The sequence below is a fragment of the Rattus rattus genome, chromosome 3 (genome assembly GCF_011064425.1).
Source record: "Rattus rattus isolate New Zealand chromosome 3, Rrattus_CSIRO_v1, whole genome shotgun sequence".
Classification (NCBI taxonomy): Eukaryota; Metazoa; Chordata; class Mammalia; order Rodentia; family Muridae; genus Rattus; species Rattus rattus.
In genome coordinates this window covers 185946274-185973123 of record NC_046156.1, presented here as the reverse complement: position 1 = coordinate 185973123, position 26850 = coordinate 185946274, and the positions used below count along the sequence as shown (strand labels likewise).

Below are 26850 nucleotides of genomic sequence, written 5' to 3'. Positions count from 1 at the left end.
AAGCTTTTGTCTACAGCCCCAAAGACCACAGAAGTAGCATGAATATTCTAGGGCCATGAGATTAGGAGAGTACATCAGTAACCTCAAGTGTACAAACCTAGCCAAGCCCAGTCAACAACTTATCCTCATCCTGGTATTGGGTCTATACATAGAAGACTGATCTGCACACACTGCCCAGTCAAGGCTTCAGATGGCTTCTACTTTAGGTGACAACTGAATTTAAACTGACAACTGATGATGATAATAATCATCTTCTTCATTATCACCACCACCACCATCACCACCACCGCCGCCCTTGCCTTACTTGCTTCCCGCCGCCGCCTTGCCGCGCCGCCACCGCTGTTGTTGTCATTAAATGCCGTAAATAAGTAAATCGTCATCATCATCATCATCATCATCATCATCATCATCATCATCAAGCACAGACCAGTCAACTCATAGAAGCCTGGAGTGCACATAAATTATTGTGTTGAAATACTAAGCGTTGTGTTTACTATGCAGATCACTGGAATGATTTAAATGAGGACTAATAGACTAGAAACACAGAAATAAAGCATGATATAAGAATTTCAGTCATTGGGAGCTGGATACATGATGAGCTAAAAACAATGCTTTCTCCACTAAGAACTGGGTCCTTGGCATACCAAACGAGGTACCGCCTTTAAAGATGCCTTTCATTTGTACATCGTCAGCTTAATTTTATTTAGTTTTATACTATTTTCTCTAGGTGTTACACAATTCTATCCATTTTACTATTTGGCACAATAAAACAAGACAACACTATCCTCCTAGACATCAGAAATCAGTTAATGAGAGAAACTCCATTTCCTTGCTGGCTGTGAGTTAGGACAATGGGAACTACCTCCCCAATACTAACAGTTGATGGGTCCCTCCCTTTTTGTTTTCGCTTCTATGAGTGAATGTAGAAAAGGGGTGTGGCCAATAGCACAATTGCACCATTAAGGTAGAAGTGAAGATTCCACAAGATAGTGAATTTGCAAAATGTCCATCTTCCTTGTCTCCTCAGAGCTCATGGTCACTCCTAGCTAGCAGGGACCTCCTCTCCACCAAGTGACTGTGAGATTAACTCACTATATAAGTGCAGTAACTACAAAATGAAATGGACTTTTGCTAATACTCATAATAACTGAATATGTATATTTATGGCCTCCCATGATTGCCAGGGTTGGGAGAGAGTGGTGTTTGTATGTGGCCATGCTAAAGACCTTTGTTAAAACACAGTTTCTGGTGAGATTATGTTTCTCTGGGGGTTCTATCTTAGGTCTCTGGGCTATTCAGCCTCTGGGTCCTGGCCTTCCAGGTGGTGTTAGGGGTGAGCTCCCTCTCATTAGCATGGGTCTCAGGCTACACCAGTCATTGGTTGGACCCTCCTACAGTTTCTGTGCCACCCTTACCTCAGCACATCTGTAGGCAGAGCAAATTGTAGGTCAAGGATGTTATGTGGCTGAGTTAGTGTCTCAGTTCCTGCACTGGGAAGTCTTGCTTGGTTGCAAGAGATGGGCAGTTCTGTTTCTGTAGCACCCATTGCTAGGAGTATTAGCAAGGGTCACCTCCGTAGATTCCTGGGAGTCTCTATTGTACTGGGTTTCTAGTTCATCCCTGAGATACCCAGTTGTCATTCTGAGTGCTCTTTCCCTCCATCCTTCCCACACCTTATTCCTTCTTGTTCCTGTCTCCCCAGTTGCCCCCACCCATGATATCTATTCTATTTACCTTTCCAAGAGAGACTCATGTTCCCCCCTTGAGCTCTCCTTGTCACTTAGCTTCTCTGAGACCTAGGATAGAACCAAACATAACTGTCAAAAAAAAGTCAGCAAAATGATGTTTAATGATATTCTGCTATACTTATTAATTGGTGCCTAGCCTAATGGTCATCAGAGAGGCTTCATCCAGCAGCTGACGGAAACAGATGCAGAGACTTGCAGGCAAACATTAGGGGAGCTTTGAGAATCCTGTGGAAGAGGGGAAGGAAGGATTTGGAGCCAGAGGGGTCAAGGATACCACAAGAAAACCCACAGAATCAACTAACCTGGGCTCATGGGGACTCACAGAGACTGAGCAGACAGCCAGAGCATGCATGGGGCTGACCTAGGCCCTCGGCATATTTGCTTCGGTTGTGTGCTTGGTCTTCTTGTGGACCGCCTAACAGTGGGAGCGCGAGCTGTCTCTAGATCTTTTGCCAGCTACTGGGACACTTTTCCTCATACTGGGTTGTCTTTCCCAGCCTTAACACAAGGGGAGGTGCCTAGTCTTGTTGCAACTTGGTTGATATCCACAGGGTGCCTGCCCTTTTCTAAATAGAAACAAGAGTGGTTGAGGTAGGGGTAGAGGGGAGGTGCAGGGAAGGAACAAGGAGGGAAGGAAGAAAACTGCAGGATTCAAATAATAATAACAATAACAGTAACAACAACAATAGCAGTTTTCTATGGGCGGGGGCGGGGGGAGGGTAGGACTGAAAGAAAACCTTCATTATTTTGTGAGACTTAGAATTCCTCCGCTGGGACAGAGAATCTGCATTACAATTTTGAACAAGGTCAGTGAGTCGTTTTAAATCTCACACTGAAAATAAAAATGATTCTGTTACTACTTGTTGTAAAGGATGGTGGAGAGAACGCAGTGTGAAAAGATTCTGGAAGCCCTTGAACTGTAAAGGTCTCCATGTCGCTAAGTCTTCAAACAACCCAAGTTGTTCACAGCCATGCTTGCAAGGCTTACTTTGCTTGCTATTCATGGACGCATCTTCTACACCAGCACTCACTGGTTTCCCACTGACTCTTCTGATTTAAATCTTCCGTTCCAATCCTTGACACAGCATGTACATATTTAACTGGTTACCAATTTAACCAGTTACCAAAATTTGGATTCTTTTTCTACCATGCTGCCACTAATGTCCTATGTGACAGGAGGCTGAGTCACGAGTCACATTTCACATCTCCTCGGGGTGCAAACAAGAGACAGAGATGTGGAGGGGAGTCAAGAAATCCCTTCAAGAAACAAAGCAGAGATGTGAGCAGGAGGCCCCTTCTGTTACCATTCAAAGACCTGACTGCACCACCCAAAGAGCACACATGGCTGCTCTGAGGCCCCACAGCACAGAAGTTGCAGAGGCTGCCTTGTCTGGCCTCAGTGGGAGAAGATGTGCCTAATCCTGAAGAGACTCGATGATACCCCAGGGAAGGAGGGGTGAAACATCCTCTCTGAGGCAAAGGGGAGATGGAGGGGTTGAAGAACTCTGGGCTGAGGGACCTAGAGTCTAGAGTGGAACAACATTTGGGATGTAAATAAATAAAAATAATTAAAAAATGTTTTCATTAGAAAAAAAGACTTCAGACTTCATCTATGGCTTCTCTATGAGCTTCAATCATTTAGTAAAATAAATGGCAAAGTAGACACTTTGGTCCTTCTAGATTTGCACTCAGTTTTGATCCATGTATTAAATCTCTTCCATACCTCTATGCTCACAATCCAGAAACTTGGGAAGGCCACAAGAAACAAAATTCTCAAAGGTACTGTCCCTGCCAGCATCCATAGGATCATTTTCTGTAAGTTCCTTCTAAATGGCTATTCTTTCCTTAAACCTAGCCCATTATAGCCAGACTTTTCGCTACATTGCGGGTTCCCTTCTCAATCCCCCTTCTCCACCCTTATCCCTTCAAACTCCCCAATATATGGTAGGAGAGAAAGAAGGTTAGAAGGAAAAGGGGGATGTCAATCTCAATAGACTACTTTCTGTTCATTATGGGTGTCCAGTTCCTTGGGGAAAGTTTGATCTTCATCATCAGGATATCTACAACCAGCAACCAGGGGGAAAAAACCCAGCAGCAACATGGAGAGCAGTAGCAGGGGGCAACAGCAGTCACCATGGCCCTCTCAGTGCTCTGGCATTTATATATCCTTTCAGGAGTCTCCAGAATTCCAAACGATCTATAGTGGGCAAAATCACATCCCCGCCACAGAACAAGGCAAATCATAGTCAGCTGCTGTGGACAATCTCAAGCAGCCCATATCCCACACCTAGGATTGAAAGAAAAACATATTGTCATAATATTTCTACATTTTTAATAGAACCAAAATTCTCACCACAGCCCATCTAGCTCATTCCGTGTAAGACAACAGAGAAACAGAAGCTCAAGCATAATCTAGATTCCTTCCCTCAAACACCAGGCACAAACAGAGAAAAAAGGCAAATAAAACAAAGATATATCTCTTTAAAACTGAATCTTTAAAATTTATATTTAATTATGTGCATCCATGTACCTCTGTGTGGGTGTGTGCACCTGTGTGTAGGTACCCATGCTTGGATCCCCTAAAGCTGAAGTCACAGGTAGTCATGAGCTACCATAAGCACCAGCACCTCTGGTCATCTGCAAGAGTGGTGTACACTGTTATCCACAGAGTCCCGTAAATACTGAATCTTCAAGAATGAGAAATATAATAGCTCATATCTCACCAAAACTCACACTAAACATCTTTGCCATATATATACATTTTTTTGAGTCATGCAATTTTCTTAGTGCTAGTTTGGTTTTAAAATGAGTATTCTTGGGTTACCACTGTCTATAGTTTACCTTTGATAAATGTGAAAAAGTACTCTGAGTTAACAAACTAGGAAAACATCTCTCCTTTAGCCACTGTTTTCCCAGTGCAGGTAATTCTTCTTGAGACTTGGCGTGAAAAACTTTAAGATCAATAAACAGTTGGGGTCTATTATTACAGATCATAAAGAAGCCATGAATAAAATATATTTGTAGAGATGGTCTACATGTTTTTCATTTGGCTTACTTTGTTTTCCTATGGTCATCTACAAAAAACGAAGAAGAGAAGAGACCTTCTCAGGCAGCATTGGTTATTTGTATGGGATAGAAAACTTATTATCCAGCTGTGTCATCGTTACCAAAAAAGACCCACAGAGAGCAAGATCTACTGAGGTTCAGGGGCTTCCAAACAAGCTGACTGCCCAAGCTGTAAATTGCCTATTGACCTTGTTCTAATAAATGGCTTTTTAATGGACTTCAGGATACTGCATTGTGAAGCGTGAGCTCTGGGCTGCCATCAACTCCTATGAGTGCTGAAGAAGAAGTGCACCCCTACGAACATTAGAAGCCAAAAGAAAATTGCAAGCATTGACCACTTTTGTGCCCATGCTGCTTTCCACAGCAGGAGAATAATTTGATGCTTTCCCCTCCATTTCTTTTCCCTAGCACATCTTTATATCCCACCCCTCCCAACCCCCTTTTACTTTTCTTGATTTTTTTTTTACATTTCAATAAAATGTGTTCAAAGTCCTTGGACCATTCAACTTGTAGATCGGTGTATGACAATAAATACACACAGTCTATTTTAGACACAATACAAAACCAGTTAAAAGGCTACAAAACTGAAATGTCAACATCTCCAAATTCTGAGTCTACCACAAAAATGAAACACCCTTAAGGGAAACAAGAGATGTTTCTTTCTTTGTCTTTACAGACACATCACTTTAACTCTTTAAAATTGTCAGGAAGTCTCAAATGTTTCTTCTAGCTTTTGTTAACCCCAAGGTAGAGGGTCAAAATTATATGTTTGTACAGTTGTGTTTAACACATAAATAAACTTCAAAATCAATCCAAAAGTAGAAATTAAAGGAGAATATACTTTGTGAGCTTCCCTATATCATCTCAGGGTTTCCTCAAGTCTGAGAGGTCATCGAACATAATTACTTACCTGGTTTCTACCTAAGTAGAAGCAACCTATTTTGGACTCAGGGTAGGGAGTGAAACATAGAGCATCAGAGTTCCAGCATCAGGTTTGAAAATAGCTAGAAATTGAGAGGGTCTGGTGTACTTAGTCTAAAATAAGCTTGAAAGACTAAGAAATATGCCTGTGGTCAACCACAAACCATGTATTTCTCTGCAACCAAAGCCTTCTGAAGCCTACTACAAAGTAGATAAAGTTTCCCTCCAATACGACCAGCAATTTAGCGACCTCCTCCAACCATACCCTTATCTTGTAGAAACCTCAAAGCCCCAAGAAACAGAAAGTTGGTGGTTTGAATTTTTCACCTTTGAGTCATCTAAATGAATGCACAACACTACAGGACAGCTTGGAGTGTACGATGTTACATCCTGTCAGGCTGAGAACTGTAGCCGTCCGCTATAGGACAACTACAGGCAAAACCCACAGACTTAGACCCTCTTACTATTATTTTACAGGATAATTTATGATCATTTATTTTATTCATAAATGCATTTTATGTCTTTTCTAGGAATTTATTTTGTTCTTATTCTACATAATTATTTGTCTATAATGTGCTAGAAAATTCTTTACCAGTTTTACTTAGCAGAATGTTTAAAAGATCCAGTTTCTCTTTTAGTCATGAAGAATTAACTTTTTTATTTAATTTTTGTTTTTACTTATTCACTTACATCCTTCTCACTGCCCCTCCTGGTCACCCCTTCCCATAATCCTTCCCTCATGCCCTCTTTCCTTTCTCCTCTGAACAGGTTCCCCACCCACCATACCCCTGGGATCCCTCTACCCTAGCACTTCAAGTCTCTGCAAGACTGAGTGCTTCCTCTCCCACTGAAGCCAGACAAGGCAGCCCAGCTAGAAAATATCCCAATGTACAGGCAGCAGCTTCTGCAACAGCCCCCACTCCAGGACCCACATGATGACCAAACTGCATATCTGCTATATTGTGCATGTGCTTGGAAAGCTAGGTCCAGCCCATGCTTGTTCTATGGTTGGTGATTCAGACTCTGAGAGCCCTGAGGGTACAGGTTAGTTGATTCTGTTGTTCTTCCTGTGGAGTTCCTATCCCCTTTGGGACCCACAATCCCTCCTCCTATTGTGAGGAACCAACTTTTGATAAGGGCAACTTTGCAAGCTTTGTCATTCCCCAAGTAATGTCATTAAGTGTCTAGACGAGGTGTTTGTGGCTATCTTATGTCTTTGTTCCTTAAATTTGTTCGGGTCCTCTTAGAAGCAGAAAATAAAGAGGATTAGAAATAAAAGAGATTTATTGGGGCAATAACTGAATGGGTTAAGGGAGAAAGAGGGAGCTGTATGGTGGTAAGAGACCATCAAACTTCTCAGGTTGAGCCCTCAGAAGGAAGAGTTGCAAAAGTAGGAGGAAGGAGAGAACAGATGGAGAGAGGAGCAAAGTAGGGAAGGAAGACAGCCAAAGTCAGGTGGAGAGTTGCTCTTAGAACACACAGCATTTCTAGCCAAGCATGATGCTGAAGATCTATAATCTCGGTACTAAAAGGCAGGGAGACCAGGGGTTTAAGATCATTTTCAGTTACACGGCTAAAAACATGGCTACATAAAAGCATGTCTACAAACAAAACAAGACAACACAAAACAATGCAGATCATGTCTAAGAAAACTCAAGGAGAATGGCATAACATCTGTCCTGATCCACCACAGCAGTCCTCTACCTCCCCAAATTGAAACTTCATACTCTTGGGACATATAGGCTGAGAACAACATTTAGAGAATGAGACTTGGGCAATGATAGATTTCAAAGCTGAGCTAGTGGCCCAATTGTTCAACTGTGTCTTCTGCAGTCAGAGGTCCAGAAGGTCATTCTTATGACCACCACACTCGTACTGATTCACTAAGGGGAAGGGGCCTCCTGCTCACCTGTGTGAAATAGGTTGGATGGTTTCAATCCTCCATCTTCTCCCTACTCCTCTGAGCTTACTGAGCTGGGAGACCAAAGAAAGTCTGACATGAACTGGTAACAAGTGAACCTGCAGGTAAGGCCTATAGCACAATGATGGGAAACATGGGTGCTTCCCCTGCAAACAATTTGAAGCAAGCCTGCACTGTTCAGTCAGCTACTAGGTTGTTGGTTATAAAACCTCAAACCTTTGATTTAGAACAAAGTCTTTATACTATAATTCAGCAATACCAGCAAATCTCTTGTTTAGAAGACTTGGGGGATATTACTTAATCCACGAATACATCTAACTCTTTTTTAGTATTTGAACGTGTTCTCTCTTTATATTTCTCAACTGAAATTAGGAATGGATGAGAGTGAACTTTAACCCAAGTACATGCCTTATTCTTAACTCAGGGCACATATCCTAATATGGTCTCATGTGTTCCTCGGTACTTAATGTCTCCATAGCAGTTGCTCAACGAACATGAATGAGAATAGCCCTTGTCCTTAGAATAAAAGTGTTAATCAGTAATCCACAAAGAACGACACATGAAGACAGAAATTCTATACTCAAAGAGCTCAAGGAAAGGATAAAAACCATCATGACACAAGCACAGAGGTTTGGCTTCAGAAAAATGCAAGATGAGTGCTCCACTGAGATGGTGTTTGTGGAGGTCCCTTGATGTATGCAGATCTCTAAGGAATGATCACCCGGAAGACAAGACCAAAGCTCTATCAGTAAGAATGGTCATCTCATTGTAAGATACCAGGCGTGACTTTATTAAGAAGTCGTAAAGAGAATTAAATCTACAGAGAGCTCCTGTGCTGCCCCCAGACAGGCCTTCCTCATTCCGCCTTTGGTTTCCATCTCAAGTTGGAAAGTTCTTACTTCATCATGTTCTAGCTCAGAGGACAAGATGGCAGAGAAATGTAAAAAAGGATTCAAGAGTTAACTCACCATGAAAAGCTTCAGCTTCATCTGGTTTCCTTAATTGTTTTGTTTCTAGGCTGCCTTCTGGTGGTCATTAAATGGCACGCACACCAAAAAAAAAAAAAAAAAAAAAAAAAAAAAAAAACCCTTTTACCATTTAAAGCATAATGAATATAGCAGATCTCAGAAACATGGGCCTGGAACACATTGTGTGATGTGGCAGCAGTATGAACAGTGGATGGAAGTGTCATCCCCAGTCTAAACAACATTCCCAAGACATTAAAGAAACTTACAGGGAGCACATCCAAAGGAACTTTCAATGACATCTGAAATCAGCCTTCTTTGAAGAAAATCATCCTGGAAAATGGAGTGTAGCCAAGGCTATTTTTCCTGTTCTGTTTAGGAATTCTCCAGTGTTTTTAAGAGGACAAATAGAATGTTGCTCAAATCAATGAAGCACATATCACCCAGAAGTCTACATCACTACATAATATCACATTGAGCTGCATAAAAAGCAAAAATATGGTGTCTTTTTATCACATCTCCTAAACACAAAGTGTTCCCATGAATTTAAAATCAGGAAGAGAATTCTTTTAATGACCAGAAGTTCACCCTAAAACCTGTATTTTCTCAGTCTAATTAGGATAATTGTTTGGTAAATCATCCTGTCCCCTAGGAGATGTTTTGTTTACATAAATGGATTTCTACTCATATGTAGAGGCTCATTAAATTCTATGACCTACAATTATAAGTAATGAAGGCAAAGCCTAAAGAGTAAAGATTATGAGATAGGAACCTTTATATGGGCCTTGACCCTTCACTTTGCTATGACAGTGAAGGCTCCATTAATGTCATATTGATCTAATGAGACCCAGGATAAGAGTAGCACTCTTCCTCCAAGACATGAAAAGATACAGTAAATCTGTCTGTCTCAGAGGTTCTATCAGGCCTTGAGTTTATATGGATTTATTTTCCTGAAGAAATAAAGAAAAACCATGGTGGTTTTTTTTCCCTTCCAAATGCCTATGGAAAATTCCAACTTCTAGACACTAAATGACAACTGTTAGAGTAGTACTTGGCACTCTGAATTGGTACTCAGAGTAAAAGAACTGCAGCACACATAGGTTTCATGGGCTGCCAATCATGCCCATGTTCTGCCTATGGAGTACAGATCCCAACTTGAACCTTCAAACGCTGCTTATAAATAAAGAAGGGAAGGTACAGGTATGGTGTCTTTATCAGAACCACTTTACTCTTCCAGTTATATTCTTAGAATGTCTTTGTCCCTGAGGAACAGTTAAGGTTACCTATTTATAAGACTTTCCCAACTAAAGTGATCATAATTATAAACAGACATCTGATCTGGATTAGCTCTGCACATGGGATGCTTCTTCCTCCAAACATTTGCCAAACTTTAAACACATAGAAAAAAAGGCAGGGAACGTCACAGAGACAGAAGTCCTCAGTAAAATCTTAGCAGATTGAATTCAACAATGTAGAAAAAAAAATAATATAATATAATCAAGAGATATTTATTCTCTGTATACAAGAGTAGTGTGACATCTTAAAAATCACCCTCAATAACACCCTAAGGAGAAGGTTATAGAATCATACCACTTGGCTAGTAAAAAAGCATTTGGCAAAACTGATTCATTAGAAAAAGTCTCAATTCTCATCGTAGAAACTTCTTTTTGCTATAGATAGCAGTAGCAAAGAGACCCACTACTAGTCAAGACTACAATGTGCTCGCCTCTAAACAGAACATCTAGACCACACTCCCTCTCAAGGCTCAAGGAATGTTACAGAAGATAGGGCAGAACAGTGGACTAGAAGGAAACTGTTTTCTGGATACAGCAGGGCATTTACACATATGAATTTAGAGCAGATGAGACAGTAAACACAAGATCTTTACAAGTTCAAGCAAGACCAACGTCTAGAGTGGGAAGGGGAGGTGGTCACAAAGTCACACCCCTAGCTAAGGAACAATTGATAATTTAGCTTCCAGGAGAGAATGATTCTGTTTTCTTTAAGGGTTAAGCCCAGTCAGGTTAACCATGCTCTACTGAAAGACCACACACCTACAAGTATGGTCAATAGCAACGGTACTTGATGGGTTAAAAAAAAAAACATAGTTTAGTGGGTATAGAAAATAAAGGAGTGGGGAGAGAAGTAAAATTGTCAAAATACATTATATAAAATTCTCAAAAAAATTTTTTAAGAAGGTAATAACTGTAGGTGTACTAGAGAAAAATAGAGAAAAATCTTCTCTAGCATTAAAAAAAACTAAATAAAAAAAAAACCCTCAAACCATTTGTTTGGTGAAGTCATCTATAAAATGTGATTTGGAAACAAAAGGATACCAGTTAGAATTGCACTGTTGAGTTTACCTTGAGAGAACTTTGCAAGGTGTTTTAGTTATTATTGCAAAAGAAATTGTACCAACCCAAATACTGAAACACAGCATGCCATGATTTATGGAAGTCAACAATTCTTAACTATTACAATAGTAATATGGGGGGTTGGGGATTTAGCTCCGTGGTGGAGCGCTTGCCTAGCAAGCACAAGGCCCTGGGTTCGGTCCTCAGCTCCGAAAAAAAAAAAAGACAAAATAACAATAGTAATACAATATTACTATTATATATAGTAATTACAATATATATGTATTACATATAGTAATTACAATATTTCATATAGGTATCATCACACGAAATCTATCTTTCATCAGGAGATAGCTACCCACTTATGAATGCTTTAATATTTTATCTTCTGCTGCCCATCAATAATAGAATGAGTACTCCAGCACTCAGTCTGACATTTGAAGAGGACAGTAGAACCCAGGATTCAATGCTTCTGTTCCCTGGAAGCTGAGATTAGTGTCTTCTGAGGATTCTGCTAAAATTCCTTGTGTTTTTATAGACGAAAATTTAACACCAAGAGACTTGTACCCTAATCTTCACAAATGGTTCTGCGTAAGTGCAAAAAGTAGGCACTATTCTCTGAATCTGGATAAATGTTTTCCACTGAGAGATGCAGTTGGCATACTGGCAATAACCAGAGTTACAGTTGTGCCTCTGGCCCATGCCATCAAGTCCTAGAGACTGGTTCTCTGATCGTTTCCATTTCCTCATGGGTAGGGGAGGGTTGAGGGAAGCTATCAATCAAAGAGGACCTACAGTACAAGTACAGACACAGACTTTAAGGTCTTCCATTTTTCCTCCACTGTGTTCTACAGGAAGTATCTCAGATGGATACCCCAAAATATACACCTGGCTTTCAAAATTGCCATCTTCCAGTCATTGCTTAACGTAGGGCTGAAAGCTTACAGCTCTCTAAGGTTTTAACAACCAAACACTGTCTGTTTTTAAGCCAATGTCATGGGGTTCTTATTTCTATGGCTCTGTAATACAGCTTGAGATTAGAGATGGTAATATTTCCAGAAATTCTTTTTCTGTACAGGATTGTTTTAGCTATCCTGAACTTTTTGTTTTTCCATATGATGGTGAAAATTGTTCTTTCAAGATCTGTAAAGAACTGTTTTGGATTTTGATGGGAATAGTATTGAATCTGTAAGATGGCCATTTTTACTATGCTATTCCTACCAACCTAAAAATGAGACTTCTTTCCATCTTCTAGCATTTTCTTCAATTTCTTTCTTTAAAGACTTAACATACTTGTCACGCAGGTCTTTTCCTTGCTTAGTTAGAGTTACACCAAAATATTTTATCCATTTGTGGTGGCTTTATAAAGGCTGTTACTTCCTTAATTTCTTCTTCAGCCTGTTTTTCACTTGTATAAAAGAGAGCTGTTAATTTTAATTTTTTTGGTTAATTTTATATCCAGACACTTTGATGAAGGTGTTTATCAGCTGTTGAGATGCTCTAGTAGAGTTATTGGGGGTCACTTCTATATACTATCATATCATCTGCAAATAGCAATATCTTAAATTCTTTTTTTCTAATTTGTATCCTTTTGATATCCTTTAGTTGTCTTATTACTCTAGAGTTATACCACTCCTGGGCATATACCCAAAAGATGCTGCACCAAACCACAAGGACACTTGCTCAGCTATGTTTATAGTGGCTTTATTTGTAAATGTTTAGAAACTGAAAACAACCTAGATGCCCCTCAACTGAAGAATGGATAAAAAAAATATGGTTCATTTACACAATGTAGTATTACTCAGCTATTAAAAGCAATGACAACATAAAATTTGAAGGCAAATAGATGGAACTAGAAAAGATCATCCTGAGTGAGGTGTCCCAGATCCAGAAAGACAAATATGATATGAACTCACTTATGGGTGGATATTAGCTATAAAGTACAGGATAACCATGCTACAATCCTCAGATTCCCCCAAAAAGCTAAGTAACAAGTAGGCACCAAGGGAGTATGCTTGAATCTCATTGAGAAGGTGAAATAAAATAGAGATCTGGGATGGATGGATGGAGGGGACTGGGTGGGAGAGAGGGTAGGATGAATCCCTCTGAGAAGGTGAATAAAATAGACATCTGTAGTGGATGGATGGAGGGAACTGAGTGGGAGAGAGGGTGGGAAGGGGGAATCAAAGGGATCAAGTATGGGGAGGATGACAGGAGAACAGGGAGAGAGAACTAGAATTGGGGAGGGTATCTGGGACAAGCTAGAAACCTAGGACAATTGGACAATGGAAACCCCTAGGAATCAATAAGGATGACCCTAGTTAAGACTCCTAGCAATGCAGGATATGGAACATGAAACAGACACCTCCTGAAACCAGGCAAGACTTCCAATGGAAGGATGGGGATTACAAACCAGCCACAAAACCTTTGACCCACAATTTTTCCTACCTATATGAGATGCAGGAATAAAGAGGGAGCAGAAATTGAGGGAGTGGCCAACCAATCATTGGTCCAGCTTGAGTTCCATGCCATGCGAGAGAGAGCCCATCTATGACACTGTTAATAATATTCTACTATAGTTGTTGGCAGGAGGCTAGGATAACAGTCATCCGAGTGGCTCACAATGCAGCTGATGAAAACAGATGCAGAGACCCACAGCCAAACATTAGGCAGAGCTCAGGGAATCTTGTGGAAGAGGGAGTGGGAGAGGATTGAAAGAGCCAGAGAGGCCAGGAACACCACAAGAAAATCTACACAATCAACTAACCTGAGCTATAGGGGCTCACAGAGACTGAACCACTACCCACCAGCCAGAGAGCATACATTGGACAGATTTAGTCCCGCTACATATATGTAACAGATGTTCAGCTTGGTCTTCATATGGGACCTCTAACAGCAGGAGCAGGGCCTGTCTCTGACTCTCTTATCTGCCTTTGGATCCCTTTCCCCTAACAGGATAACCTTGTTTGGCCTTAATACTAGAAGATATGCCCAGTGCTACTACAACTTGATATGCCAAAGCAGGTGGATATCCATGAGAAGTCTCCCCTTCTCTGAGGAAAAAGAGAGGAGGGCATAGGAGAAGAGGATGTGAGAGGGAGGGATTGGGGGGAGAGGAGATAGGGGGAGATGCAAACTACAATGTGAAGTAAGTAAGTAATGAAAAAACAAACAGAGAAAAAGAACCAAATATGTAGACTCTAGAGGAGGACATCGCCACAGCCACTTAGCATCCCAGCCTTGAAGAGTGATGAGAACTGAGGAAGGAGGGAGTAAAGCAATACAAAGTGAAGGGCACACAGATCCAGATGCCCAGATCTAAGATGTCACAAGGACTGATGTGCTGCCTACAATAGCCGTATGCAGAAGAAAGTTCCCTCAAAGAAGTCAACACCATCCTTAATACATTCTGCACCCACAGCTGATTGACACTTCATGAAGTCTGTAGGCCTCATCTTAACTCAGTGGGCACTCTAAAACACTATCCTGATTTCCAATATCCTCATCGGCTGAGGCCTTGGCTGAAACTCTATCGGTGCCTTCTTCTCTAACTCACCCTGCTTCCCTCCCCACACATCCAGTATACATTCCACTACACAGAGCCTGTATTTCATCTTCCTATCTGAGTCCACATTGTCAACCTGACCTTCCACAAAAGATTATAATAAAATACCCCAAGGAAAATTACATCTAATGTATACATACACACACACAAACACATATATACATATGTAGAGACAAACAGGAAGGAAGGGGGAGAGAGCGAGAGCGAGAGTGAGAGCGAGAGAGAGAGAGAGAGAGAGAGAGAGAGAGAGAGAGAGAGAGAGAGAGAGGATAATGTCTCTATGAGCTCTCTGGACCAATTAAGCATCCAGCTCTCTTATGTAAATGTTTTCTTTCATTTGCTAATACAGAGAGGTCATCTCACTCTATACAGCCCAATGTTTGCTTTGCTTTCCATAAGGACTGCTTCATACTGTCCCCAGACACCTGTGTGAGATCCCAGCATAGACAAAAACCTTCTTGCCCTTACTACCATCTTTTGAGAGGCAGAACATCACTACGTCTATGACAAGGAGCATGTTTCTCCCAAGCTTCCAACATGGAGCATGAGCAATAAAGTTTCATCAGTCATTAAGGAGAAACACTGTCCTTGGTTTGCTCAGTACTGGTCCGGGTGTACAGTGGTGATGTGAACTGCAACGCTCAGTACCACTCGGCTCTGACTACTCCCATGATTGTTCCCTCCACTGCATGGGCTCCAGAAGGCCTCAAACAAGTGAAAACCTGGTTATACTTCTGGTCTGGAAATTCATAAAGTTCTTTTTAACTCTTTCTAGTAGAAAAAAGCAATTTCTAAGAAAGGAATGAGATGTACAGGAAATAATGAAACTTGTTCTAGAGGGACTAAATCAACCAGTTTAATTTAGAAGGAGACAAGAGAAGGGAAAATCTCATTATGAAAGAATTAGAGCTGAGGTTCAGTAGTCATAGGAAGAAAGTACACCAGAGTCCTCATGGTGGCAAATTGCCCTGGCAATGGAATTTTAATAATGGAAGACAGTGTGAGGGGGATGAGAATCTTCTTGGGTACAGAGTACAAGAATTGGGGATCGGTGATCCTCAAGCATGGGATAAGAAGGGCACTGGAAGAATTAAAGGACAGCATGGGAGGCCCTGAGACCAAGAGGACATTTGAATCAGACAAGCCCATACTGTGGGTGCGGGAAAAAGTATTTTTCATGAAAGTCCTAAGGAAGAGCGAGGAACGACTTAAACAGAAATCCTTCCTGTGTGAGAGATTTTAAATTGCAGTGTGGTTTCTTATTTAAACTTTGGAGACTTATTGACATAAGGTAAGTTGTAATAAAGTCTTTTATTAAAAAGAAAAACAAATTCCTTTTCCTTTTTCTCCTCCCCTACACATTCCTTTTCTACCGTAACCAACCACTTCACTGTGTCATGGGGTTACGGTCTCCTGGTCACTTACTGTTGAGTCAGAACCTTCGACACAAGGGACAAACAATGAAGAAAGAGGCTGATGGCCATGCCAGAGCCCTGCTGGTGACCTTGGCTGCTGACACCATCAGAACCATTCCATACTCTCAGTAGAGAGCAACATCCCTTCTTCCTACACCACCCCAGAGCTCTAAACCTTTGCCCTCACTGATACCTCAGTGTTCTTCTGTATCTTCACATACTCAAAAAGAACCTCAACTTAGTTGTGCTGTATGAAAGACAATGAGAAAATCCACCATTAACATTTCTTGGCGGGATGGGGGAATCATAGTCCATTTGAAAGCCCATTTCCACTTTTTAAAAGACAGCATTTTTAACAGAAGTATCTCACTCTTATGTAAAAAAAAAAATCCTACTGCTGCATGCTGGCACGGTTCCCTAGCACACCCAAGGCAGAGCATCGAACATATATGGAGGACTTGCTATGTGTCAGACGCTGTGCTAAGCATCTTCATGGCAACGCCTGCACTGGGGCACAGTTCTCTCCCTCGATTCGAGATGAAGAAGAAAATATGGCCTAGCACTCTCTGGCTGAGCCCTGGTGAGCAGGAAGGAAACAGAAACTTTGCTTCTTGGAAGACAGACATAGAGGCCACCATTTACCAGAATTGAGAGACCTGGGGGTTATCAGCCTCCACAAAACAGCACCAGGGACTGGTTCCAGCTTCTGTCAACACCCAAGTCTTAGTACACATTGTCATTACTGTCCAAAAAGAAACCAATTTACTTTCTAGGAGGCTGGTGACATATAGCAACTCTATTCCTGGCCTTGGGTCCTTCAAAATGAAGGAAGCTATCACTCCATTCCCCTTTGGATAAACCAGTGATAAACCCAGCCTACCTCCATCCCCCTCACTTTATACAGTCAAATGGATTATACCCATGACTAGGTTTCTCCCACACCTGAGACTGAACAGAATGATATAAAAGGCAGAGAAGCCAAGTTCCCAAACGTCCATCTTCTTTAACATGGTACTGATGCTGGGTAGCCTTACTACAAACTTCTTTATCTTTAATGCCACTCAAGCTGGAGTTCTGACCTAGGAGGCTCATACTTGTGGAGTACTTTAGACCTTTTCCACTGGTGCAGGTCATTCACTGGAAATAATATCAGGAGAGTAAAGTAAGAAGATAGTACAAGTGGTCAGTTTCCACCTGGTCCACCATCCTGGGGAGTGTGGTGACCATGGCAGCCATGGAATCTGTCAGGAAAATATCTCTACATAGCTCGGGTTCTAGCACCTTCTTCATCTGTCCCTTCAAGACTAGCCATGAGTGGTAATAGAAACCCATATGAACACAGGGCCTCCCACCATCCCTCACTGAGCCATACTCATTCCCTCATGTGCAATTTTTTCATTTCGGTCTTGTCGAATTTCCCATTCTTAATGCTCCATCTGTTTCCTGTCAAAATCTTGACTGATACAATATTTCAAACATTGGCAAAAGGCTACAAGCGTCACCAAAACATTAGTATACAATAAAACAAGCTTAAGACACAATTTTGAAAATTGTAAGAGATGCACCTTTTACAATGTCCAAGCATTTTTGTCAAAATTGTTTTCTAATTTAAAATTTTAATGTATGTGTATGTTTTGAAAAAGAGCCAAGTTCTTAGTTATTGAGTGAATTACTCACTGACACAAAGTTGGATGAAAAGAGATATGTATTTCTGTCCATATAAGTAAAATATTATTGTTAATATGTCCAATAAAGGGTTGTCTTATTTTTTATGATTACTGAGGTTACTGTGTCCTGACCTCTGTTCTTTTGAGGCCAACGAGAAGCATCAAGCCTCTGCTTTCCTTTTTTCCTTTCCTACTTTCCGACTAAAAGCGACAGGGAAGGCCTCCTTGCTCCAAAAAGCTGGTGTCTAGTCCTTACTTTGTCATCTGACAACATTGCCTTGGTTGTATTGTACAATTTTCCTAAGTCTTGATTGCTGTAATGGACTGAATTATACCACCCACCCATACCTATTCATAAAGTAAGCCTTGATCCAGACTATCTTAGAGTCTGGAGATGGAGTCTTTTGAAGCCAATTGGAGCTGTAATCTTGGGCCCTTGTGGTAAGGATTTGGATCTTATAAAAAGAGAAACCGAAAAGCTCGTTATTTTTCTTCCATGCAAGGTCATAATAATGTGGACATTATCTTCAAAGCCTGCACTAAATATGTATCCTGCCAAGAATGGTTACTGGTTGCATAGCCTTGGTCATTGTGGTTAACTGAGCCTTGGTTTCATTATTAAATACTAGAACAGTAATAATACATACTCTGGGGATTCCTGTGAGAATTAAATGAGATAAATGAGGTTATTGGCACACTGGTACTTAACAGAGCTCATTGATAATGGCACAGACATACAAATGAGTCACTCCGACAAAGCTAGAGAAGGCTTCTTGCACAAAGCAGTGAAGAAAGGAGTCAGGATTATATTCCAAATTAGCCTTCATTTGCAACACCCACAGATCTAATCCACTGTTCACCACACAAGCCTTTATGTTCCACTCTTTGATTACCGATTCGCATTTGAATTTACAACTCATTGTCAATGTATGAGTAACAATCTAAAAGCTATCTCATAAGCAGTTGCAGAGAAAGAACACGAAGTGACCTGGCCAGGAAGGAGAAAACTGACAAGTTATTTTAGAGTTCTCCAGTTGCATCTTTGGGCAAAGATTAAAGGATAAAAATTATGTGGAGAACCTAAGACAGGATGCACTTAATCTGCCGTGTCAGGATAGATAGACTTGCTGAACTCTGGGCATGGAATGACCTGCCTAGCTAGGCTGTACATGTCTTAGATCAAAATTCATATTTCATTTCACACACGACCTCCAGTCTCAGCAGCATCTTAGAGCACTGAACACAGAGCAGACTTTGATGTCTGATTACTGTGGGAACAAAGACTGAGCAGGCAACCCGGCAACCTTGCATTCTCTAAGTCTATCAAAGAAGAATTTCTGGAACAGCAAGAATCTGAGAAGCCATTTGAATAGGGAAAATATAAGGTAGGAAGTTCAGACAATGAGGATTGTCTCCAGTGAGAGAAATAACTGGAAAAGAACTGAATTTATAATAAGTCCCTCACAAGTGGTAGAACTCGTTTTTGATGAGTTTGTTGTACAGAGAAATTTGTTAAGCACAAAGAGAAAGATAAGGGGAGTGTGAAGGAAGAGGAGGAAAGAGGAAAAATGAAATAATGAAGGGATGCCTTACACACTGTGGAAGAAGAGAGAGGCGGACTCGGTGGCTACTCCAGAAAGGACGAGTTCTGTACTCCCAGCCTGTGGGACACTAAGCCACGTAAGTCAATCCAAGTCTAAGTCATGTGAACAGATAAGACTAAGAATTGCTGGGTTATTTTCTCCCGCTGGTGCTTTCTCCATTTGACAAAGGACACTTGCTCATTATTCCTAGCCTTGGGGGAATCTCACATCTTCAATAATCCCAAGTGCTGCAGAATAATGGGAGAGAAGAAGGAATTACAATAGATATCTTGTACCTATGGCTTCCATATTATGGATATAAAGACATAAAGGGGAGTGGATAAAAAGAAAATTAGATTGTTTCAATCACACCTGGATCCTAGGACACTGTTAATTAATTATAAGGCCAGGTTGAAGGAAAGGGCATGAGTGAAACATTTCCTATAAGAAGTGAATCTGAACAATGGCATTAGATAAATGCGGTGTCTACCTACTGTCTCATGCAGTAGGTGAGGTCATTGCGAATTAAGGTTGTTAGACTGTCCCAATGGATAGGCTAGAGAGATGGCTCAGTGGTTAAGAGCACTGACTACTCTTTCAGAGGCCCTGAGATCAATTCCCATCAACCACATGGTGGCTCACAGCCATCTGAAATGGGATCCGATGCTCTCTTCTGGTTTTTCTGAAGACAGTTACAATGTACTCATAAAAATTTAAATAAATAAATAAATATTTAAAGAAAAAAAAAGAATGACCAAAGGGAGAGTTAATATAATTGGGTAGATCATTGGAAATATCAGTGGAAATTTCAAAAGCAGTACACGTAGCACATTGATGCTTATGTTCGTTTTCTTATATACATAAGAAACCCAAAGAGAGTTCATCTATGTCCAGTGTGCCCCTCAGTGAAAGCTTTCTGATTTTCTACTCTTTGTTGGGCACAGCCCTCACATAATTATGTTTTCAAGATAACTGATGAAGCTCCAGCCATCCTGCCCATGTCTCAAACAGAAGAAGGGAGGCAATATTAGCAACTTCCCTTTGAACCTCAGTGGTTAAGATTCTGTTGTATGACTACCCCCCTGCCTAAAATGGAAACTTAAGAGAGAAAAAAAAAACTAGTTGAGTGTGGTGGAAGGTGAAAAGTTCAGTAGAAAAAAATGAAGAAAAGTTCCTCCACACAGATTAAGGTTTCTCATAATAGCCTAACCATGGAGTTTGTGACCTGAGTCAAATACTTTGAAGAAGTTGAAGTCAAAGTGAAAATTATCGCTCTTACCTAATAAGCTGGTTTTCTAAGAGCTCTTAAAAAGCCTCCTGCAGAGGAAGTACGGGCAGAATGTGTTCCACTGTTAATCATTACAATGTCAATCATTGTGCAAATGTGGTCAGGGGCAACTGGGAACACATTCACACGACAGTGCATGACTCACGCTAAGCACGGCATGACGGAGCTGCTGTGTGTGCCTGTTCCTTCATTCCTTTTCTCTCTCCTTCTCTATCCCCCTCTCCTTCTCATACCCCTCTCTTGCCAAAGTTTATCAAGCTAACCTGAGTTTTTTCTAGAGTCTCCAGAGGCCTGGAATTCTAACACCACCTGAGATGCTCTTTTGAGAAGACCCCAACTCCCCCAGGTTGGCATGTAGTTCATTTTTAAACTATCTTTATTAATTTTTACATTCTAGAAGATAAATTTAAAGTATAAAACAGGATAAGTCATTTCTATACAAATTTTATAACTTTTTATAAAGTATTCTGTTACATTTTAGGAATATACATGTGATTTTTATAAACATTAGTCAAAAGCATCAAGCTAAGACAGAAGAGTGTCTTAAAAACTTGAAGTCTGAGAACTCAGAGGAGTCTTGCCAAGAAAGTATTTTGCAGGGTGGTATTCTTCCCAGGACACTTGCACTACACAATATCCAGACTTAGAGCCTGGGGGAGACACGCATCTACAATAACAGACTCCCCACATAGCTCAGACCAATCAGGACACCATTTGCACTGTGGTCTATGTAAATTGCACGCCTAGGGCACACCTACATAGACCACCCATGCAGTTCCCATGGTAACAGGGACAGATGGACAGAGATGCCCTTCTAAAAGTATCACATGGCAACTACAGAAAGCAATTTAACATTTTATTCCCATAAATGTTTTTGCAATTTTAAAAATTCCACATATGAACAGAGTTGTCTCACTTCTTAACAGCAATAGAGGAGAATTTTTTTTTAAAGCTTTATAAAAGTATAGTGATCTTTCTAAATTGGGGCATTTATATCACCCCCTCCAAGGCTCATGGAGCATCATGGAACACGTAAAAGCAAGTTGAGGGAGAGACGCAAAATGGCGTCACTTGGACATGGATGGCTGTTGTGCCCATGAACTCACTGCAGCTGTGATTGTCTGCACAAGACCAGCACAAGACTGGGGCCCTGGACACTTCCTCCTCATGGACTGGAGAAGGGCCCACAGGGGACTATTGGTAATTAAGGATAGTTAGTAGAAGGGATGTCACTTTCTTCAGTGGTGTAGACACAGAAAAGTTGACCTTGCCAACCTAATAACACTAACTCTTGGGTAGGAAACTCTTCTTGATCTCAGCAAGCCACACAGAAGATCAGGAGAATAAGCAAGGACTTGGTGAGAAGTAGGAGATGGAGGAGGATGGGAGGTAAGGAGGGTGACATCATTAGAGTTCATTATAGACATGTATAAAACTGTCAAACAAAAATTCTGTTTTGAACTTGAATGAGTGTCCCAACATGTACTATGACAGTACCCAAACAGACAGGCCCAAGTCTCCCTTGAAGACATAGACATTTCATTCCAAATTTATTTTTATATATGCCAATAGTTATTTTTCTTCCTGTCACTCACATAGCACAGAAGCCTCGAGACAATAAATTATCAGTTTGCTTAATTACATGGTTAAAAGTAAAAACTGTTTTCAGTTCCCCTCAGGTGCACAACTTACCTATCCCTTCATATATATTTAAAAAATTCTTATTCAAGTTAAATTTATATTGAAGGCTTGGAGTCCAAAGATACATTTCTAATTGTAACTGTGTTTTTAATCCCTAGGGTCTCTTAGTAAAATGACAGAATACCTTAGACCTTGCATGCCTTTTGCTTTAGAATTCAATACTGACCTGAACAAAATCCCACTCATATACATTCTGAAAGGAATCATTTGTTCCAATCCCTATGGCACAGTAAAGAACAATCAATGCAGACAATGCAGCTTGCCCACATGATGAGGCTGCCCCTAAAATAGGAATCCTAGAATATCTGCTCCTGAGACTGGCAGCCGGAAGCATGTCCATCGCCGGAACTGTTAAAAATTTAGAAAATAAAATCTTTGCTTTCCTCCCCTCCCTAATTCTAAAAGTCTCTACAGCTACTCTGAGACATAATACTATTAGATCAAGTATACTTCGTATACTGACAAGCTCGTGGGACTGTCTTTACTACCATTACTTGCCCAGGGTATAATTTTCAGAAGGAAGTTTAGGAGTTTGTGCTGCTCTCTCTGTGCTAGTCAATGCTGGTCCAAACCCCAACCTCTAATTTGTAGGCTTCTATTGGCATGTAGAAAGCAGTGACTTGGAAAATCACTTGAACATCTAGGAGCCACAAAGGAGATTACCATTTGCCACTTTCAGGTCACTGAGATACAATAGCTGCCACTGGCCACCTGAAACTATGGCTCAAGTCCACTTCTCCTGAGCACAGATTAGCTTTGGTTGTTTCCACAGCTTACCCAAAGGAGCTTCCAGTCCCAAGTTGCAGATGCTGAAAAGGAATAAATACAATCTGAACAGCTACAGTTCATTTTGTCCTCTGTTTCTACTCCTTGCCCATCAAAAATTGCTGATGAGATTTCCTAAACCTATCACTTGGTGCATCAGTTAGCATCCAGCTCGAATGGAAACACTGCCACGTTCCCACTGGACCCTGCCATAACTCCCACATAGCTATTTTACCAGATATCTCTAATTCAAGGTCCCCTCTGCATAGCGTCAAACAGGGAGAACTGTTGCTACTACCTTATACCACTTACAGGACTCTAGCTTTGTGACTCCTGCTCAACCCTGGAAACCTCTACATCAAATCAGGTCACACCCATCCCTTCAGCATTCAATGTTACCTCCCAAACCCAAGGAAGTCAAGCAGATGCTTGGGATACACAAGATGAGGATTTGTGCATCTTTAGCAATGGTTGTTTGTCCTTGGTTTTTTAAAAAGGAATGCGTTGTCAGATCGCATGCATGGCAAACTAAAGTACCACAAAGGAATGGAGGTAATACACTCTGGCCTTTAAAAGCTTAGGAAGACATGCTTACAAGAAATCAGTCACAGGAAAACTCAGTCCTTGAAGATTTCTAAGTGGTATTGTTATTTCTAGCATCTAACAACATACATTAAAACCCTTCTGAAGCCCATTAAAAAGAGGGTGGCAGGCCTAGCCCCACCTACACCATCTCATTCCCTCTTCATGTAATTGCTCTGGTTGTTCAGAGGCTGAGCAGGAACAAGGTGATGGTCTGTTGTGCGTGAACAGCCCACCCTCTAGCACCGGGTGTAAAAGTATTTAAATCTTCATACTTCTCACAGGTAAGTATCTGCCCCCTCTGCCCCTGCACCACTCTTCCCACGAAACCAGGGGCAGAAGCCTGAGAAGGAAATAGGTGTACTTCCTGAAATAGAGCAGGGCTTGATGTTTTTGAGTTTCTGAAGAAATAAAAAAGAAGTCTTAAGAAGCTAGAAATCTGGGAGCTTCCTAAGAATTTGACACTTGATTTCTATACCATATTTTGACTACTATTTTAAACAGAGGAGTAACTATCCAGGTAGGTTTTCATGGCATCCCGCAGCTAAAGAAGACAAAAGGTATCCAGTCATCTGTGATTAAAGGAGGGATCGGGCCTGAGTCTAATGCATCTTCTCTATTTACTGTTTATATAAGAAAGCATGCCCCTGTCTCACAGCTGAAGCCAGAAATAGCCTTTATATTACCACCTCTCCATGGTTACCAGGCTGCAGGGCAATCCACCCACTTGTGCGTCACACAGACTGCGAGTTCCACAACCAAGTCAGCGTCAGCATTTTGCTGGTACCCTAAGGAGCAGATCTGTGAAGAAAGGGGAAGGTACCGTCCTCCCACATCAGGCTAAGTCCTTGCCAAGTCTCAGCCTGCTCAACACTTTTCTTCCTACTTGTTGCCTACTTACGTCATCTCTGTTTTTAAGCTCTGAAGCCCATGAACCTGTCCATTGCCTTTCATAGCCAAAGCCTTCCAGAAGCACCTTTCAAAAAATAATAATAATAACTGTACCTCACACAGTACATCAGAGCTGGGGAAGTTCAATCTTGTCAGCTTTAACTGAAAAGTAGGAAGTGAAGCATGCAGGGGAGTCTCCCACGGCAAATACAGTAAAAGCAAGCGTTAGGTGTGATGAGGGGGTGCTCTGGAGATGTGAAAATGGAATTTCATTGCTGAGATTATCTCGCAATAAGAGGAATTACCCATGCATTCATGACACCATTACACACAATGCTCTGCTATGACAAAATATGCTCAAAGCCCCCATACTACCATGTGCACAAGGTATAAAATGCACTAGAAAACAGGACCCCTGTGCTTACCAAGCAATGGACTCCTGAAGTTGAGGAGATCATTCAGTGCATAAAAGAGAATTTGTTATGCAAATGCAAGGATCTGAGTTTGAATCCCCAGCACCCACATAAAAAGGAACACCTACTTGCCCCTGTAAGACCAGCATTTGATGGTAGAGATAAGTGTGATGGTTTGAATAAAAATGACTCCCATAGACTCATACAAACTGGAATGCTTGATCAATAGGGAGTGTCATTATTAGGAAGTATGACCTATGTTGGAGTGGGTGTGGCCTCGTTGGAGGAAGTAAGTCAATGGTGTTGGACTTTGACTGAAAGTTCAGTTTCAAATGTTCAATCCAGGCCCAGGGACTCTGTCTTCCTACTGCCTACAGATCCAGATGCTGCCTCACAGGTCATTCTCCAGAGCCGTGTCTGCCTACGTGATGCCACACACCCTGCCAGGACAATAATAGACTAAACCTCCAAGCTATAAGCCAGCCTCATTTGAATTCTTTCTGTTATAAGACTTGTAGTGGCCATAGTGTCTCTTTCCAGCATTGTTACTGACTAAGACAACGAGCGAGTTCTTAGAACTTTCTGGTCGCGAGTTCTTAGAACTTTCTGGTCAGTTAGCCTGGCTAAAGTACAAGTTTTGAGTTCATTGAGAGGTCCCATTCCAAAAGAATAAAATTTAGAGTGATAAATGAGGACACTGGACATCCTTGGGCTCCATGGATACATAAACATATGTACAAGTGTGTAAGCCCACAAAGATACATACTGGCATCATACACATACATAGGTAACACATAGATACCACATAGATACCACAAAGACACACATGCACACAGAGACTCGTTTTATTTTTTAAAAAAAGTTTTTTCTATTTCAGACTTTCTGAAATCTTAGACTTATATGCTTGATTGTGATTTAAACTTTATCCTTTATGGTGAGCATTCCATAAGACCATTTGCACGTGAAGGATAACACTTGTCCACTTTTCTAAGTCTCTTAAATTGATTCCTTAAATTTTCCCTTTCCTTTATTTCAAGTCCTCTTTAAATTCTAATTCTATAAATTATAAGCAAGATTAATCGATCTCATAGACTTTTATTATTTCTCCATTTTTTGTGCTATCTTCTAACACTGAATTGCCTGACTCACAATAATTTTTTAGTTAAAAGTGTTCTCTCCTATTACATATTACTTCTTATAATCTACTGTTCCGGCTCCATAGATACACTATTTTATTTTATGGGTCTATAGGACAACAGTAATTGAAAATTAAGCCTGTTTTCCTGTTTTCTTCCTACTTATATTCTGATACAGAGTCTCATAGCACAGCCCAGGCTGCTCTTTATATCATGGTCCTTCTGAATGCTGGGATTATATGTAGGGCTATTGTTCCTTGTGGTTTTTTTGCCTTGTACTTTGACAATTTCTCTTCTATTATTACTATCTTACTGTCCATATTTCAGCTCTGGTTACTCAAAGAGCCAGACTCTGATTCCTCCTTTCAAAGCTTTCTTCTGGTATGTTTTGTTGACTTTATTCTTGGAGATTGGCAAGTTCTGAGTCAGTTGGCCTTGTTTGTATCACATGTGCTTCCTTGGCCTCTTTCTTTTCTTGGCTTGTTCCTAACTTCATTATGCATCTGCAGTAGAATGTTTCTTTTATAAACTACCTGCATCAAACTATTGCCTCAGAATCTGTTTCTAAAAGAGCTGATCCTGCAAAACAAACAAAGCCTTTAAAACCAATACAAAAGGTCCCTCATAGTTTAAAATCATTCCATACCAATCTCTATTCATGCTGTCACTATAATTTGTGGTACTTAGGTAAATACATGGATATTTCCCAATACATGTTAAGAAATAATAGACTATTTCAACAAAGGAGATGAAATAATTTTCTCTTTTATGTAGAATTTTGATATTGATGCATAAAACAGGACAGGGGCAGCTCTCTGTCCAGAACCCGTGGGAGAGGGCCCAGGTGAGGCAGGAGCCCTGCCTGAGAC

The 26850-nt window shown here is 40.8% G+C and overlaps 1 long non-coding RNA gene across 1 annotated transcript in view; it reads right to left on the bottom strand.

The window, feature by feature from the left end:
• Positions 1-388: 388 nt before the first annotated feature.
• The window catches only part of LOC116895658, a 50495-nt gene continuing 24033 nt past the window's right edge, over positions 389-26850 (bottom strand). Inside the window, exons 2-3 of the long non-coding RNA XR_004387297.1 lie at positions 1735-1796; positions 389-445 (exon numbers count right to left, since the gene is read on the bottom strand). This is a non-coding gene — a long non-coding RNA (uncharacterized LOC116895658). The remainder of the gene's footprint in view (positions 446-1734; positions 1797-26850) is intronic.